The 16,728-nt window shown below is 40.5% G+C and overlaps 1 protein-coding gene across 2 annotated transcripts in view; it reads right to left on the bottom strand.

Moving 5' to 3' along the window:
- Positions 1-16,728, bottom strand: part of gukh (GUK-holder) — a 43,825-nt gene that overhangs the window by 15,433 nt on the left and 11,664 nt on the right. The gene's annotated exons all lie outside the window — the stretch shown is intronic.

Genomic DNA, 16,728 nt, shown 5'->3' with positions numbered 1-16,728 from the left:
AGAAGAACGAGAGGGGTTTTAAAACAAACGCATGATGGATGTTAATTTAAGAGATATAATTTAAGATCTAGCCCAGAATCAATCCTGGCAACAATAACGCATTTAGGCTAAACTTTATACTGGGCACGCGCTTAAACTGTTTGGGAATTGTAAACGAATTCAGTGTCGACTTATGTTTGTTAGTTAATCATAATAACCTATTAGTAAAGTTTGCGTTTCAGCTGTATTATATACACTTAATTCGCTGGAAAATATACCCCCACTTTCCAGCTATTGATATTTGATATCTTTGTAAATGGTTTAATATTAGAGTTTGATTTGGAATTACAAATGCAATACAATGAAATGATTCATTGAATAATCCATTAGATGTTGCTGCAGTTTTATTTCAGACTGCTCTATATAAATGTGTATACCATAATATTTTCCCATGACTCAGTAGTGCATACTCTGTACATATATCAGAGTTAAGTGTGTTACATGATCAATCAAAGCCCTTTATGTAATCTAATTGAAACAGTCTGTGCTGCGTTCCAGATGCGTTTTTAGTGCCTCACTCTCTCTCTGCTAAAGTTCTTCACCCCATCGGGCAGTAATGCTTCCGCGCTCCTTCCTTGAATTTACATTGCGAAATGATTGCGGCATTTGGTTTTCGATTTAACGCCCAGTTCCAATGTTTACATGACAACGCAGACGATGATGCCACGTTCCACATGCCGCATGCTGTTCGCACTGATTTCCATATAAACAAAAAGAAAAGCCCAGCTGCCCGTTGCCCGCAAATAAATCAACACGCAAATTAATAGAGTGGAAAAATCGGCAAAGACCAAGGACGTGGCATAAATAAATAATAATAAAAAGCGAAAAAAACCGCTCATAAAGCGCAATAAAAAGAAAAAATATGAAGAGCAACAAAAACAAAAAAAAAACTGATGTGAGCCATGAAAAATGTAATTAACTTTAATCACCCGAACAGGCCACAACTTCAGCTCCAGAACTCCACGACCAACTCCCAGCTGCAAGTGCAGTTGATGGTCCCGGAACGGCACTTGCATATTTAATTCATATGACAGCCGAAAGGAGGAGGGGCGGAGAAGAGTGTCGGGATATCAGAGTATGGGTGCTCTGGACTGAGGACCGTTTGTCTTTCTGGCTGTCTGCACATTTTGCATTTAATAGGCGCCCATGTGGACGGTAATGAAAACAACAAAGCCCGAGGAAGAGCTGCTGCTGCTTGTAGTACCAGGGACCAGCAACTGCCACTCGTAGATTAACAAGGCAAAGGCAAAGACACTCGACGCGGCTGCTGGACCGCTGCCAGGCACTACAACTAGCAACAGTAGCCCAGCTAGAGAGAAGTGGCCGAGAGAAGCGCCTTGGAGCTAGCGCTAAATTCAGGCAATTTTATGGCAGACGGGCAACATTTTGACGTTGAATGCGCCACTGGAAGATGCATGAGTCTGGGCACTATGGGTCGACAGGCATCCACAGATACAGATACAGATACGGATACAAATACAGCTACAACTCAAGATACAGATACTTTTTCTCATTTCTTGTGAGATCAAGTGCGCAGACATTGGCACGCAGCAGCGCCTGCTGCCTAGCCATGTTGCACTTGACAGTGAGCACATGCCGAAACGCAGCAGCAGCAAGAACAACAACAACACCAGCAACAACAACAATTTGCATGCCCCAATCCTTGACTCATTTGGGCACGAAAATGCGAAATTCAATTAAGCATGCTCAGGTGCATTTGGCCACTGCCGGAAGCTGTCAGCAGCTACGGAAATGACAAATTAACTGTGCAAAATTATTTTTCCTTTAATACGACTTTTTTGCGCTTTATTTTAATATTCTTGTTTATCTCTTTTATTTCGGGCGTCATTATGTCTGGTTTATGGTCATCGTCTGGCAGACAGTTCACATAACTTATGCACGCCCGATTGGCACTGCATTTACTGGCCATTTAAGTTCAGGGCCAAGAGCATAAAGTATCCCCAATACGTTCGCCAGACAATACAAGCTGCATTACTCATGCCACATACCAAATGCCACATGGCCATATTGAAGGCCATATCAGATCGTATCAGACGGACATCCCCTACCATCAATGGGCAATATTGCAGACAAAGACAATTTGCTGAGATATTCAATAGCAAATTTTCAAAGTAAATAATCAAAAAGTGATAAACGTCAATAAACAAAACTTTCAGTGTAAACAATAAAATTATAGCCAGACATAAAAATGAAATACAAGAACTCAGAGAAGAAATAAATGCCTTCTACTTGAACGAAAAATTTAATGATATTTGCAATTAGAGACGAAAAGCTTATCAGAAAGTTTTGAATGGATAAGGAAATTAACGAAATTCTTGTAAGATCTAAATAACATCTCTTGAAGCACAGTGGAACGAATCAAAAATTCATGAATGTGTTCCACAAGAGAACATGATAATACTTGCATATTCGTCCAAGTCACACTGAAAAAAAACTTGAGTTAAATTACAATTTACTCAAAATTATGATTTTTCTTCAGTGTGATGTCGACAATTTTGTTTGAGTATCGATTAGTATAAAAACGCTTAACAAATGAATGATAGTGAATAATACTCAAAAATACTCATGGTAGGTTTATATATCTTTGTCATTATATTCATTATTTTATTTATATTCCCTGGGAAAAGCTCAGATATATTTTAAAGTTCGAGTGCGATATCGGCAATCGGGATAGCAGCAAAGTTCGATATGCATCCTAGTTTTAAAAGCACAGCCTAAGAGTTACAGTTAAAGAGTCACTCACTCTATTTCACTATTTACTGATCCTATCATGTTGAGCTTCAATTAAAAGCTGATTGGAACATTATTCTATAACACGATTCAAAAATTTCAAATTTGTGTTGGCGCCGTCAACTCGACAATTGACAATTTTCATGTCAATCTGTTGAAATTTATAGCAGGGCACAAATCAAAGCACAGACATGATGCGAATGACACTTGTCGTGTGTCTGACAAAACCAATAAACCACATATCTATAGACAGTCTATAGTCAGACAGACGACACATGTATGGATGAGTGTGTACAAAATGATATCTAAAGTGCATTTGGCTGTGGCACATCGCACACCAAAGCCGCAAATAAACGAGTCTCGCACAAGATGCCGTGAGCGAATCAAATCAGAGACCAAAAATCCAAATTCAGCCTTAAAGCAGGCGCTGACATTTTATTAGAAACTGGCACTGGCCATAAATTGACACCGTCTGCTGCAAGTGAGGGTGGTGCACGTAAGGAGAGGGGGGGGGGGGGGTGGTATCTGGTACGTGCGTCGAGGCTGCAGCTTATATGGCCATGTAGCTGTATCTGGCAGATACAATCTGTCAGGCTAGCACAGTGCAGCGTTCTGTGGAATAATTTGCGCAAAACAAGTTCCACACAAGGCACGTAACTGCCGCACGTGAGGGGAGGACAAAGGGGCAGGTGGCGGAGCCCACTTTTTGCCAAGAACTTGCGATAATGTCGAAGCCAGTAAATGATTTATAGGCAGGCATGGAATAAGTACAGAGATTGGACTAGTCGGCCGGTAATTGGTAGCAATGCGAGTTCAATGCACCCGCCAAGCGAAGCCGAGCCGAGCTAGCATCAAACTGTGGCCAAAAGCCTTTATTGCAGCGAGCAGCAGGCGGCAGATAAGTGGAGCGGGGTGCAAGTGCGCTCAACTGCTCCACTGCTCCAATCAGTTCGACTGCCCATTTTAATTTAATTATTTAAAGCGAAAACAATTGAAGCCAACAAGCGCGACGAGCTCCAACCACAGCCGCAGCTGCCCTTGGCCCTTGGCAAGCTGCCAGGCGGGCAGACAACGAGCCGCGACTTCGACTACAGCGTCTGCTCTCCAGGCTGTGGCAAGTACACGGACCACGGACTTGCCGCTGTGCGTAAGTGTCATAATAGCATTTAAAGCAATTACGGGTCACATTTTGGTGGCACTGAAGCCAGAGAGGAATGGGGCACAGCGGGGCGGACAGACGGGAAATGAAAGTCCTGCAACATCCGATGTGATAAAAAAAACAAAATAAATGAAAGTCATGTAATAAATTTTTAATAAAGAAAAACGTTTCAAACTGTGCTACTCACAGATGCTCTCATAGATGGGTATTTACTTTTACGTAAAACACTTTTGTAACAAAATTGTGTGATACTTTTGAAGCTTTCATTATTTGATTCTTTTATTCGGTTTCTAGGATTTCGCTTACGATAGGATATTGCAAAAATGTTTAATTAAAAAAATCTAGTTTTAAATTATAAACTCAAATTAACCATTTATTGGTGCTGATTACAAACGGCTATAAGAATGCAGCAGTTCCAATAGTTCCAAAGCGGAACTGTAAGACTGAGAACCAGTTCATTTTATATACATATGTACTTAATAAATGGACTACCTTTTTGTGCTGCCTGTGCAGACTACCCGTATATCTATTAAATAGAAGAGAAAAAACCTTTCCAGCTGTTGGTCGCTGTCGATATATCAATGTTGCCGGCTTATCAAAAAAAGCAACAAGCCAAGCCGCACACACTTGTTATAAATGATGACTCTGAGCCACAGCCTGGCGCAACCTGAAAAGCTGCGCTTATCACATTGTCTGCTTAGCCTTAGTAGTGGATGATTTATGAGACAGAGGCAACGTCTGCTGGCGGGAGCTTAAAGCCAAATTTGTATCGCAAAGCTTTAACATAATACATAAATAGCATAATAATACACACTCACACATACAGACAGACTCAGAAACCGTTACATTATATACACGTGTGCAAGCATGTGAGCGCAGAGTGTATACACATGTGCTTTATGGGCAGCGGCAGCAAAAAGTTTTTATGCGGCAACACTGGCTGCTGGCTGCTAGCTGCTATTTTAGCAAATTTTCGCATGCCAACAAAAGGCAGGCGACGTTTTGGGGGCATAAATTGCAAAGCCACCAACAGCAGCAGCAACAAAAACGAAAATAACACCAACAACAGCTCGACAAATTTATGCAATGTAACAGCAGCAGCGGAGCGTGAAAAGGCGAAAGGCTTAATGTGAGAGCTAGAGCGAGAGCGAGAGAGTAGTAAGAGCGACAGCAGTAGTAAGCAAGGCAAAAGTAATAAGCGGGCAAATGTTGCTCGTAAAGCGCTAAAAATGTTGCTAACACCCGAAAAAAAACCCACATGGGGAAAATGTTGACAACGGTAAGAGCAACAACAAAGTGACAAAATTGCTTTTCAGCCTCGTTTCAAATCTCATTAAAACCGTTGCTAAAACCAAGCTGAGCCCCCGGGCAACCGATCAACGACAACATCAACATCGACGACGAATGGGCTACGTGCAACGTGCAACGTGTGTGCCTAAAATTGGCGATTGACTCCTGCAGCTGTGCTATTAAAACTGATTTATGCGAATCTCTCACATCGCAGTCGTCGTATCAATGGCTCAGGGCACACCCACGCACTCTCCGCATCGCCCAAAAATGGGCAAGTCACGTGATTTGCTGCCCCATAAAAACATAAAAAGGTCGATGTTACTGCGGCTTATGATATCTGAGAGAGTTTTTGAGGGGTTAACAAGGGGTTAACTTTATGCTCAGACCCTGGCTAGGCATCTGCCGTTTATAACTACTTGTGATGATGCCAGATAACGCACGGCAGGCAAAAAGCCTAAGCCTAAGAGTGTATTCAAAACATTTTTCCAGATTATCATTTGAATAATGGGTCAAGATTTTTGTATTATACAAAAATTGGGAACAAGAAAATAAGTCAAAGCATTCTAAAGATGAGAAATTATGTCAAATTGGTACTCCAAATGAAAAACTAAATATTGTTCAGACAACTATAGAACTTGTCAAGTCTAAATTATTGTAATTTTTCATTTCTGAATGAACCAATCCGGATTATAGCATTTAGAAGATAACATGAAAATAACATTTAGGTCTGTTATAACTTTTAACATTTCGATTTTCCAGTAAAAGTCAGAAGTACAGAATACAGATACTCTTAACTTTCATTTTCTGTTTCTTACCCTCCACAATTGGAACTACTTGCTAGGCAATTGGCAATGCCGACCTCCCACACAATTAATTAAGTTCTTCTTTTATTTTTTTTTTGAGTGTGCATCAATTTATGAGCTGACAATTTGCCTTTTTATTTAAATTAATTGACCTCTGTCGCTAGTCGTGACAGCAATTAGCGATATATTCTTTTGCTCTAATTAATCAAGCTCGAGCCGGGCTTTAGGTTGATCACAAGTCTCCGACTTCCGTTGAGGTCGATTATGGCGATATCATGACTTAACGGCCATGTAAACTAATTAAAAGCCCGGCAGTTAAATTTGCTGGTAAACATTTGAGTGTCTTTTGCAGACCCCAACCCCCGACCGAGATCCCTTGCTGCTGCACGCACCCACGCTATGCGGTTCGGTTCGGTTTTCTGTCCAATTTCAATCATGAGTCTGTTGTTCCCGTCTATATCAATCGATTTTACAGTCCCGGGACGAACATAAAATCCAGCGTCTGGAAATTGAATGAAAAATGCATTTCACACTGCAAATGCCAAAGGCGGCGGCAGCTGTCTGTCTGCCTGTCTGTCTGTCAGACTGCTGCTGTTGTTGTTGTTGTTGTAGTTGCGGCCAATAAATTTAAGTGACATGCGTTTTTCAGCGAGTACCCGCGGGATAAACTTCACTTAACATTCCAGCAGCAGCTCTACTACGGGCGAGTGTGTGCGCCGAGAGCCGTACGATCAGCGCAACTGATATCATTAGGGGCAACATCCTCCAGCCTAGAACGTGGAACCACCAGCCGAAAACTCGTGGCACCCTCTGCGGAAGTGTTTGCTACGGGGTTTATAAATAAATGCAGCTAACAATTTTATTGGGTTTTTCTGTGTGTCTAAATTTAAACGAAATGCCCAAAAATTTTCTCGACAGTTTTTCACGTTTTTCGGCTCCCTCCCTTCGACCTAGAACCACTTTAGTAGCTCAATGCAATGCTCTGCGATATTTTCAGACTTTGCTTTTCTTTCTTTTAATACCCTTGTAGAAGGTATTTTAATTTTGTCACGAAGCGTGCAGCGCTAAGAAGACGTCTTCTGCTTTATAAAGTACGTCTTTTTGTTACAGGCAGTCGGCCAGATCGAGCATCTATATTATATAGCTTCTAGAGGAATAATTCGGTCGGAAATATAGCTTTTGCATAAAAGCTATATGTCTATAAGGGTATTTCTTCTTCGGCGTCACGAAGATGAACGTTCGTGTCTCGTGTTTTTTTTATTTTGGGGCGCATTGCTCTCAATTCCTAACAGCTCATTTACTTTGCACCTTTGTGAGTGTGTGGGAGTGTGCGTGTGTATCTGTGTGTGTTTGTTTGCTTTATTTTAAGCATATGTATTTGAATTTGCCTTTTTCATAAAAAACAACAAAAAAATAAAATGATGCAGCTGACACTTGAAGATTATGGCAAATGTTTGATTTGAACTTGAAAAACAACAGCACAGACAGGGGCAAAGGGAAGCTGTGCGAGTGTATGTGTGTGTGTGTGTGCGTGTGGGGAGTGGGGGGTTTAAAGGAAGTGAAAGCAGGCTGTGTGTGAATTATGGGCGCGATATCCGGCTTAGGTCTAGATGCCGGCCAATGAGCTCCACAAATTTGTATGAAGCCGCTCAACGTCAGAACAACAAAACCACAAGGCAACTATGTGTGTAGGTGTATGTGCGACTGGGTATGTGTGTGTGTGTGATTCAATTGACTGTAAGTGTGTGCTATGGTAATGGGCAGCAGCAGCAGTTGGCCCTAGGCCTCAGAGCAATTGAGTTAGCATTGAGTAGTTCAATTGAAGTACACTCGACAAAAATGCTGAGACCCAAAACGAGTTTCAGCATTTCGTGGAAGACTTGTTCAGAGACGTGGCTCGAGCGGCTCGAGACTTGTGAGAGCAGCGAACTATCCCGCTGTGCCAGCCATATGTCGTCGCAGCCACGCAGCAATTTTAAGAAAATGTATCTATAGCCCAAGCCCTAGCCCTGTATCTGTATCTGTATCTGTTATCTACGTAGTCACATTACAAGCTGAGCGCTGAAAGACTTAGAAATTACACGAAGAGGTTCGCTGGAGGGGATAGGAGGAGTCAACTGCGTCAGCCTTGAACTATGTAGAGGCCCCGACTGACGGTCTGCCTACCTAGCTCTAGAGAGCTTGGGAACATGACGCAAACTTATTTTCTTATAAAAGCACATAAGGCAGATACGGATAGACACATAAGACATGCCTTCCTAAACGAAATGGGATTTGAGCGCGTAAGCCTTTTCAGCCAACCTTCGGGTGTACAACAAATGCGTGACTTGATGGCTTTATTACTTATAAGTATGCTTAAGTAGCTATTCTATAATATATCAGTTACATATATCATTAACAGTCTAATATCCATCATTTTTTGTATTTTTTAATGAAGCAATTAACATATATTAAAAGTTTCTTTTAAGGAACTTCCAACTAGGGACTAGCTCATGATCTTAAAAAGTTCTGGAAGTTGGATTGAAAGAATGTTCATGCTGTATAAATACGACTCCAATATACTCTATTTACAGAGCATAACAGAAAACTGTGGGCTATGACATTTAAATTGTGACTTAAAAAATATTATTACACATAATCAACATACTTTATATGACTTTTTGAGCAGTGTATAAGAAAGCTGGCTGTTCATGCTTTTCTTGCATTTAATTTAACTCGACTTCAGTGTTGTAAAAGTCGTGAGAATCTCCTTGAGCTTGTCTTATAAACACCACATACTGCTCATCCAAACATTGCCCAAAGTTTCCCATTGTTAACTTGTTTTTCAGCCAAAATTATTTTAAGTTTAGGTAATTATCTCGCAACCTTAATTGTTAACAGCTGAAGTGTTGAACAATTTTCTTCTGAGCCCATTATGACTGCGCATAAAGCGGTAAAAGACTGTGGCCAAAATGCTTGTGTTTTAACAGCTTCCTGGCAGCAGCCGCAAGTTTATTAGTTTAGCCAAAAGTTTTGACGGAAGACCCAAGTATGCTAATTGGCAGCAGTCTGAGACTGCTGCAGCATTAAGTAGACGTAATTTAGACAATAAGCCAACCTAATCAAATTGGCCTAGGCCTAAGCCCCTATTCAATTACAAAGTCAGGCACCATTGAAAATGCATTAGCATTATATATTTACATTTATGCGAGCTGCTGCCACTTACGTGTGCAAATCCGGCTCTAGATGATGTTGCAGCTACTGTCGCCTGCTGCCTCCTGCCTGCTGCTAGCAAGGCGTGTCACATTTCGAGGCTGGGTCACAACTAGGTTCAAGCAGCCGCGTAATGCATTTTACATTAACTTTTATTCCTGCAGCAGCAGCAGCAGCAGCGCGAAAAAACAACAACAACAGCTGGCAACAATACCAAGTGCCAAGTTTCAACAGGGGCGTGGGGCACAAATGCAGGACTCAGTAAAATGAGCAGGGGGCAGGCAGTGAGGGTCGCAGCACAGGGGCTCTTTAAGCGTTTCCCATACGAGTGCCATCAAGTCTGGAACTTCTTCGAATGCAATGCCCGACTACAGCTCCGAAAGGGTATTAAATTCACTCAGTACTCAGCACCTAAATGTTTTTCTGTTTGTAAAACTTTGTTTTCCTCTTTTTTTTTTGTCGCGACGGTTTTTTCAAAGTTTTTTGACACGTGTTAAGTTAAATAAAAGAAGTAGGCAGTGTGTTGCAATTGACAGTCGCCACAAAAATACCCTATTCAAGAAATGATCGTAACCGTTTCCTACTGTATTGAAAGAATAACTTAGAAGTATATCAAATATTTATAATTAAATTAAACTAATTGTTTAAAAGAATACTATACATGAAAGCTTAAGAGAGGTACGTTTCAAAAGATTCAATCAATTATAGGGTATGCATGAAATGGAAAAGATATAAAACTAAAATTGTTAGTGCCTTAATATAAAGGTTCAAGTTTTTAAATTACTTTAACTAGATTGAAATACGGAAATTTTGAAAGTTAGAGCATCTATATGACATTTGTTCAAACCTTATGGGTATATAATATGATTTACATATTAGCATAAGTATCTAATTACATTAAGTTATACTAAAAATAGACTCAACAATAATGAATATAGTAGATCAGTACCCAAAATTAGGGGCTCTATTCTTATAACTATTCTTCTAAAATTAGGGTATATACCCTCAAACTTATTTAATTAAAGGGTATAAGAAGCCTTCTTGCGCCAGCGCCTTAAAGTAGACAGCAGGAAATGCTGCAAACATTTGGCAACACTTGGCCAAAACATAAAGAACGAGTTAGAGAGAGAGAGAGAGAGAGAGAGAGAGAGAGAGAGAGAGAGAGGGAGAGAGTGAGAGGAAAGTGTGAGAGACAAACAAAGGTGGGTAAGTTCAAGAGCAAAGTAGAGGGTAGCGAAAAAAAAAACACGAGAACAAAGCCAGGCAAGAATTCCCCTAAAAACAAAAGCAGAAAAAATATATTCCCAGGCAGGTACAAACAGCAGCAGTAACAGGCAGGCAGGCAGGCAGGCATAGGGCACGGGAACAGCGAACAGGAACCAGGCAAGGAAGTACGTCTAAGGATAAACAAGTACCAAGCGTGCCCTTATGAGAATGTGTGAACGTGTGTGTGTGTGTGTGTGTGTGTGTGTTAAAGACATGTCCTTGCCCTTAGCAGCTATCTCTGTCGAACTGGGAACTGGCATTCCTGTGAATGAAACTCAAGGCACATCGCACATCGCACTCATCATTCATTTCTCATATGCTGCCGCTGCTTCACACTTAATGCTACAGGATTTTTATGGTTTCCTGTATCGAAAGGCAACTGCGACGGCAGCCAAGCAAAAGACGTCACAGCGAAGCCCTGCAGACGGCGATTGAATTACAGACGAAGGAACCGACCCGACCCAACCCAGTCCCAAGTCCACACGACAATCTTTGTATGCAGTTTGCTGCACAAATATTTGCATGCAACTGCTGAATGCAACGCAATGAAGACTTGTGCGCATTTACAGCTCATTAGATGGGATGGACCGGGATACACACATCCACAGATTCACAGATACAAATTGAAATTACGGATGAGAGTTTGTTTGCCTCTCGATAAGCAGTTAATTGCTTAAACAAATGAATTTGCTTTCCACAATGTGGCACATAGATGCCCCATAATTAAATTCAAGAGCCGTCGTGCAAACAAAAACAAGAATAATAGAAACATCAATGCTTGACCATGAGATACTCTATAGATTAGTTTCTCGTATGACTTTTGTTTTTATAGTTAATATATAGTTTCCATATCTTTCGAGATCAGATTAAATGCTGTTATATAAAAAAAATAAAAAACCTGAAACGGTTCTCTTTCGTCACATGAATTTGCCAAGCTTTTCAGTTATTTTATGAGCTACAGGGTATAGAAAAAAATTTGTTGGCGCTACTTTATTTATAGACCAGCTGACTGTCTAAGGGAGTGAGAGCACGGGGGGAAGGTGGTTCGTTTGTGGGGGCTTACTGTATGGCTCCCCTGGGCAACATTGCAATTGTCAGTGGCAAATGTTTTCGTTATTTATGTTGATGTACAAATTTAGAAAGTTTTCTTTTTTTGTGATTTTAGCTTAGCTTTGCTTTTGTTTTTGCTGTTGAACTTTTGAACTTGTGGTTTTTTAGCCCCTATATCGAATGGCCTGCAGACTATCGGTTGACAATTGCAATTGCAGTTCGTCGAGCGTCTAGCAACCGCAAGCGATTCGGTTGCAGTAGCTGGCGGCAGCTGCTACTGCGGTTAATTAAAGCCCAGCGACTATCAAATGTAACCAATGCCAATTGGTATATAGAAAGTTGGCCAGGAGTGCGATAAAATAAATAAAAACAGGAAAGAAAATCAGAATACGACATGACATAGATCAAATACCCTTTCTTCCGATCGATTGCTTTGCAGGCATGTTAAGAGATTTGTGATGCTCGTAATTGTTGATTTTGGTCAAAATATCTTGAAAAACTAAAAGTGTTTTACCCAAGATCTATATTTTAAACAAATATGTTAGATATAATATATAATATAATGTAGTGGGTCCAAAAATGATAAAACTTTGCTCTTGTATAAGGCGCAATCATATAAATACGTTTTTATATGCGTTACACACTTCATGACAATATTATAATACCCGCTATAAGGGTATCAGCAAATTTTAAAAAACTGCGCATCCTTTAGCTGATTGAAAAACCAAATACTCAAAACTGATCCACAGGCGACGATTACCCACGAGTTGCATGCAGCAAGGTGCAGTAGCTGCCAGACCGTCCGACCGTCCCTCTGTCCGTCTGTCTGTCTGTCTGTCCGGCTGCACACGACCAGTGTCCCCCAAGTGAAAGGCCGGCCCGCTCACGGTTTTGGCCTGAGCCTATGTGGGTTCAAACTGTGTCAACTTTCCCAAAAACCTTAAGAAATAATGCAAAAAAGTAAGAAATTTGTCAAGAATGTGGCGCTGAGATTTAATGCAGGCGTGCGGGAGAGAGTCGAGCAGTGGTGTAATTTTAGCACAGACTGTCAGGCACTCCAAAGCAGACATTGTCCTCCAATCTTATATCGTCTGTCGCTTATCGTTGGCCATTAAATGCAGACGAGGCGCAGATAATCAAGAGAGCCCCACAGTCTCTGTGTCTGAGAGTTGCAAATGGAAAATGGTAAGAGGTGCTAGAGAATGTGCAATTTAAGGTGTCTGTCTGTCAACTCAGCAGCGGCACGGCTGAGGGGGGGTGTTTGAGCAGTAGGCTGCTTGCATTTAGCGCTAATCTCAACAAACTTAACTGCCAAGCAATTCATGTGTCTGCAGCTGCAGCTGCAGCTGAGAAGTGTGCAGATCCTTGAGCTCTGAAGTTGCAGAAATTGCCAGACAAGGCAGGCCGACGCCCCCATCCCCTCCCCCCTCCTCTACCATCCGACAACTCACATTGCTTCTCGGCTAAGTCAAATATAATTATGTCACATTATGCGACAAACTCTCGTCGGGCAGCAACTCGTTAATGTATCTGACAAAAACAGCCAATGGTATTGTAAACATCAGTGGGAAAATTAATGAAATTGTAAATACATCAAATTGTAAACATTTGCGCTGTGTCAAGCACAAATATTTGTCTCTCCAATTTGCGGCTTTAATCATGAATTTTCAGAGTTTTTAAAATACCCTGTAGCTAATGTGCCCAAAGGGTGGCACAGCAAACAGCCCAAAACGAGAGAAATTGTAAGAAATACACATTTATAGGATACATTTTAGAATTTTAGTGTATCAATACGAGATCTCATAAGATATCTGTTGAAGATAATAAGGGGATTATATTATATAATTGTAATTATATAATAAGGGGATTATAAAGAAAAAGTGTTCTAGAATAATATAATAAATAAATAATAGAATTATTTTTTGCTAAAGAAAAGAAGGGAGAAGTTGAAATTAGAAATAAGATAGGTTAGATTACAGATGCGGAAGTTGAGATAATAGAGGGGAGCGGGAATGGGATTAGGTGTCTGGTATCTGAGATGGATTTGGGTGGGTTTTCGAATAAAAAAGAAGAGATGTTCCAATGTTCCTACGTATATAACTAGAAACACTTAACAGGGTATCTTTACGTCGTAACTCTGACCCTAGAGAAATCGTTGTCTTGTTTTTCAACAATCTATATATTTTCATATACTCTGCTGTCAACACTTGGCAAGACATTTGACATTTCTTTGCCCAATGCAACAGAGCAAACAAACAAATAAATAAAACTGATAAAAATAAAAAAAACAAACTCACCACGAAAAATCTTCTTAAAATTTATTCATTGGGAACTTGAGATGTTACAATAATGTGTTTTAAAATATTAAATGGCGTGGCATAAATTATGAAAATCCAAATGAAAACCGATAATCTGTTGATGGCTACATTTGGACGAGCATTAAATGCTTAATTTGGAAAGTTTCGGTCATAAAAAACGTGGCCGAGCCCAAAAAATGCACATAAAATTGAACACCCAGAAAAACCAGTTAGTAGTTTGTCTAGTTGGCTAATAGGTTGGCTCATTATGTAGACATTTAGTTTTATCACCTGTTGCACGAGTTCTGCATGCAGATAAGACCACACACACGCACACACACACACCTACAAAATTGTGCTTATCGAGCTTATCAAAGGTCACTCGGCTAATGTCAACAATCGCAATGTGCACAAATCTGTTTTTTCTTTTAATGGATGGTAATGAAATACACTAAAATAGTTCATAGCCGGGCAAAAAGACATTTGCTGTGGGCTTCCAAGAATTCGTTCAGTCAACAAGCAAACTAATTTTGATTTATTGATACCCTGTAAGACGCTGATTAATGAAACTCCGCACTGCGAACTACCAGCATGGTAGGGCCCAAGAGAACTAGAGAGTGTGCAACTCGAGCTTATTAATTTCATTTGTTTAACAATCATGAAACCGGCTGGATGCTCTACTCGAGTGTGCTCGACTAGAATATACCCTGTACCAAGTGGCACGCAGCAATTTGTTGCATTTATTAAACTTTGTGCTGACTGTTATTAAAGGTATTTAACATTTAGTATTTGTTTTTATGAACCCAGCTCTTAGATCTTTTATTCTCAGAGCTCGGAATGAATATACGAATAACAAAGTATTACTAGGTAGTTACAAGTTATATTTCTTGCCTTGCCTAATACACATATACACAACTTTAATACAGCCATTTATCGCAGGGTATCTATAAAAGTGAGCAAGATGTTTCTATTAGAGCAACCCAGCTTGCAGCCAGAGACAATTAATTATTTGTTGCATTGCATTTTCATTTGATATAATGACATTTTTATGTGCTCATGGCATGGACTGCGCAGAGGGTCGGTTATTAAATTGGTATTGAAACATAAATTAAGCAACACATGTCCATAAAAACATTTGTAGCACTTGTCATATCAGCGAAATGCTTCAAAAATTAACGAGCTCTCAGGATCAAGTGTTCGGCACTGGACACAGCACTGATAAGGACCTGGAGCTGGGACCTGCTCCAGATGCTGACCACTTGAAATGCTTTTTAATGTCTTTCGCTCGAAGGCATCCCGAATACCAAATCAATTTTCTGCTGCATAAATCTGTTCGAAATGAAGAAAACTCAATAAAAAAAAGTAAAGGAAAAAACTCAAGATAAAAGTAACAATAAATTAAGATTGGACATAAAAGTAATAAAAAATAAGAATTAGTAACCAAAACCATTAGAGTTCACATAAATTTCCAAGCGAGTTTACCCAAGAAATAAAATAGAGAAAGCTTCTAAAAGTAGCGCCTAAGATTAGTTAGGTAATTTGTTTCATTAACAAATCCATTAATTTAACTTGAATAAGTTCACATTCACTTCCTCCAAGGCGCATCTGTAGGCATCAAAAGAAAACATTTTCCCACCACCAAACAACACAGGAAAACCACTTTTCCAGCAGTATTTTATTTCTATCTTTTTTGTCTATCAAGAAACACATGCAGTACAACTATGTGAAATCTCGACTAGGCAATACCCTATTAAAAAGGCGAACATATAGAAAATCTTTAAACGTACATAACTAAATTCTGTAAATTAAGTTTAAATTGCCCACAAAAAGAGTTGATGACTTGGCATGCCCTTTTGGCCAGCGAGCGCATGCACACTTAAAAGAAATTTTTGCCGCTACATAAAAAGCGCACACACATCATGCTACATGGCGCGTCCAGAGATTTGGAATGCGGCGAGAAGACAGCAACCCATTTGCCCCGTTCGCATGCTGCAGACTGTAAATCAATGACTCCGAAACTTTTGGGGCAAGTCCAACCAAATTGCCAAACAGACGAACGACAGAAGGACAGAAAGCCAGTGGACAGACAACTGGCAACAAGCTGTGGCAAACGGCGACGCATCATAATAATTAAGAACAAATTCATTTACACTTTCAAATGCTGCACAGTGTAGCTGGGCGGGGGCTGTTGGTTGGGTGTAGGGTTTATGTTAGGCCGTTTCATTGGACTTGACATGTTTTGAGCGCTTTGGAATTTATATGTTGAGCATGCGGAACGGAGCGGCATGCAGACCAGAGGAGCTGTGGGGAGACAAGGCGCTGAGATTGCCGCTGAAGCGCAGCAACAGCTGTGGCCCTTTGGGAAATTCTGTTTGTTTTCATTTTGTTTGCTTTTTTGTCGAGCTGCCAGTTTATTGAACCCTGCCGCTCGGCAATTGCAAAACAATGCAAACAGTTGAACGTCTGCGAAAAGTATAAATAAATAATAAAGAGCTCACAGATGTGTACAATATTTATGGGTAGCATCAACGCCTGCTGGAACTGGGTCAACGCTCATTAAATTGGAACCTTTTGCTGATCTCTGCGTACATTTGCCTGGCAATTGCGACAAATTTGTCGCGTAACGACCACTTAAACAGTTATCCCCTCCCACTCGGCCCTTTTTAGCCATTGTTGCACTAAGCATTTCATTAATGCAATGCACGCGCTGCCACGCCTTTGACTCGGCCCAAAAGTGGGCTAAACTGCTCGTTAGCAGTGCCATTGTGCGTATTTCGAAAGCGGCATTAAAATGCCAGGTTCCACTTCCGGTTGTGACAGTTTTAAGCGCCACAACGCACCGGAAGCGCGCACGCATAAATATGAAAAAATAAATACATAT

This window comes from Drosophila montana, unplaced genomic scaffold, assembly GCF_035044405.1.
Source record: "Drosophila montana isolate Dmon_TW-CO22-7 unplaced genomic scaffold, ASM3504440v1 contig_3733_1, whole genome shotgun sequence".
NCBI lineage: Eukaryota > Metazoa > Arthropoda > Insecta > Diptera > Drosophilidae > Drosophila > Drosophila montana.
The sequence above is the reverse complement of the archived record's forward strand: the minus strand, read 5'-3'. Positions and strand labels throughout refer to the sequence as shown.